The sequence below is a fragment of the Euphorbia lathyris genome, chromosome 3 (assembly GCF_963576675.1).
Source record: "Euphorbia lathyris chromosome 3, ddEupLath1.1, whole genome shotgun sequence".
Classification (NCBI taxonomy): Eukaryota; Viridiplantae; Streptophyta; class Magnoliopsida; order Malpighiales; family Euphorbiaceae; genus Euphorbia; species Euphorbia lathyris.
In genome coordinates, this window is record NC_088912.1 from 99,291,135 (window position 1) to 99,294,331 (window position 3,197).

General features: G+C 29.7%; 1 non-coding gene across 1 annotated transcript; it reads right to left on the reverse strand.

Annotated features, from left to right (window-relative positions):
* Positions 1-2,027: 2,027 nt before the first annotated feature.
* TRNAI-UAU (transfer RNA isoleucine (anticodon UAU)) lies at positions 2,028-2,101 on the reverse strand. The gene has a single exon. It is a non-coding gene; the product is annotated as a tRNA-Ile (tRNA).
* Positions 2,102-3,197: the final 1,096 nt, after the last annotated feature.

Below are 3,197 nucleotides of genomic sequence, written 5' to 3' on the forward strand. Positions count from 1 at the left end.
CACGAAATTGTGTAATTTTATCATAATGTTGTTAAGAAAGATTAATTTTAACTAAGAAAAAATTTGAACAAACTGATTTGACAGTTATTCAATTATCCAATTTTCCAAATAAGTTTTTTAATAAATTGAAACAGTTTTATGAATTTTGACATATTGTTTATAAATGTTTGTTATAACTTGATCTCGGCATCTCAAAGAATTTAAATACGGTTTTAGTTTTTATACACATGCACTCAAACGTTGGATCATATCTAACAGTGACTTGTGAAAAGAGTTATTTCTATTCGAGTTTTTTGAGTTGTAAGTAGTTGTGACACTTTGTATTGGATTTAATAGACAGAGAGAGAATTCGTGTTGAATCAAAGGAACACGAACTGAGGCTAAATTATACCCCTTTATTAAACTTTATCCCATTAGAGTGAGTTTAATATATTAAACACTTATCAACTACTCAATAGAAACCAAGTACTTGATTAAGCCTTTTGAGGGTAAATTACATCCATGGCCACTCAACTTTTCCATTCTAACATTGTGGCCACTGAACTTCAATTCTTAACAGTATGACCATTGAACTTTACATTCTTTAACACCGGTGGCCACTCAGCTTTAACTAACTCCTCAAAATAACTGTTAACGACCTCAAAATAAAAACATTCAAGAATTAAAATTGTTCAGAACGACATTTACCATGAAACCACATTTTTTATTTTCCAAAATCTCATTTTTTGGAGCTTTCTCTCTCTAACAATTCACTCTCTCTCCTAACAAAACAACACTTAAATTACCTCAAAACGAAAATTTTCAAGAAGTAAAGTTCCTTAGAATATCATTAATGCTTTGGACTTTTTATTTTTAAACCGTCAATAATCGTTTTGAGGTATTGAGTGGCCACCGATGTTAAAAAGTTTAAAGTTTAGTTGTCATACTGTTAAGAATTGAAGTTCTGTGGAATATAATGTTAAATGGGTAAAGTTTAGTGGCCATAAGTGTAATTTATCCAACATTTTGACTATCTTTATGTATATATTTTTAATTTTTGAAATAATACAATATAGAACTTAATTAATTGATGGGTCCCTTATAATTGAATGGTTGTAGAGTTTAATCATTGTAATGGATAATTTAATAAATTGAAGTTTATTAAATAGATTTTACAGTGATGTTGTGTTGTAGGTACGAACCATTAAAAATGCTCTGAACTTGAATTGAATAAAAGGGTTTTGGATGGTTAGTAAAAGAAAGGTTTAGAAGGGTTTCCTCCATCTTTCCATCATTAACCTCTTCAAACCCTTCATCCAATCAAATAATTAGAGTCAATTTCGATCCATGATAAAGAATTATTAAAAGAATAGAAAAAATTAGGGTAAAGTACACAAAAATATTCGTGATTTGTCCAATTTATTTCCTCCATCTTTCCATCATTAACCTCTTCAAACCCTTCATCCAATCAAATAATTAGAGTCAATTTCGATCCATGATAAAGAATTATTAAAAGAATAGAAAAAATTAGGGTAAAGTACACAAAAATATTCGTGATTTGTCCAATTTATAAATACATTTCTGTGGTTTTAAAACTTACAAACATATGTATGTGGTTTGTGCAGTTAATGAATTTGTGAGTTAAAAAAAAAAAAGATTTGCACACAATTAAAGAAGAAAGAAAAATCCACATCCCCATCCGGATGTAATTCGAACCCATGATCTCCCTAGTCATTAGTAAACTCCCAACCCATTAGACTAAGGCCTTGTTTGATAAACCACTTAATTGCTTAAATTAAAATATTAAACATTTATTTAATTTAAGTGCGTTTGATAACGGTTATTTTTCTATCACTTAAATTAGTTAATTAAGTTAAAAATCACTTATTTTGATAAGTCAAAATATCTAACTTAACATTTTAAGTTAAACATTATGAACTAATAATTTTATTAAATCATTCAATATTTTTAGCATTTAAAATTCAGTACTTAATTTTCAGTTTTATCAAACATCACCTAAGAGTTTCGCCACAATAAATATAACCGAATGATCCCGGCGGGGCTCGAACCCGCGACCTTCGGCTCATAAGACCAACGCTCTAACCAACTGAGCTACGGGACCTTGACTATTTCAAATTACAAACTGCACAAACCACTGAGTACTGTTTACAAGTTTTTCAACTACAACACTGCATTTACAAATTCTTCAAATCACAATTATTTTTTTTATTATGTTTGGAAGGGGAAAAAAAGGAATCACTTCATAAAATATGATAGAATTTAAAAAAATTAAGTGCAGCCTGAGAAAGTAATTAACAAGACCAAGTTATTTGAACCCAATTTGAAAACAAGAATAATTTGCACATAATGGAATGGAATATTGACCAGTTGATATGACTCATGGTTTTCTAAATTTTTTTTATATACGATGAATGTGATATATGTATAATATAATGTACACTTTGTCTAACATAATAAAAATATTTTCAATAACTCAATGGATATGATCGAGTGGTAAGAGCTCTTCCACCCTTAACTAAAAAGTGAGAGGTCGGATCTCACTTTAGGTATGGAGCAATATTAAATTATTATGTCAGCTGTTCCACCCATTTGAGGTGCTTACCAACCAGCGAATAAAGATTAGTCTGGATGTAGTTATGGTTTAAAGGTGCCGCAGCGATGGTGCGGACCCTCTAAAATTACCTCGTGGTTTGAAAAAAAAAGTATTTCCACGTAATAATATATATATATATGAGAGGGCTCTTGTGAGAACCCTTTTCTTAGATGAGAACACTTTCTTAGGCGAGAACCACTAAAACTACGTAGTTTTGAGTCTAAAAATTAAAAAAAAACGCTGCTGCCATGGGGGTTCAAACCTTGGACCCTTTGTTTACATTCCATATTACTTACTACTGACCTAATTACTTTTCTTGTATGTTATGTCGCGCGCTGATTAATATACCACTGCACTTCTAGCTTCTATTGTTTAACATTTGACGCATACACTTATTAATATCGATTAAATGTGCATTATAATGAATTATTAATAGAAAAAAAAAGAAACGTGCATAATAATGAATTATTAATAGAAAAAAATCCAAGAACATGCTCTAATTTCTTATTTATTTAATTCCTCCTTATTTTTGTAATTTATGTTTTAAAATGTTAAGGACGATGTTCTAAATATTGTTACATGTGTTCTTAACTTTATAATTTGT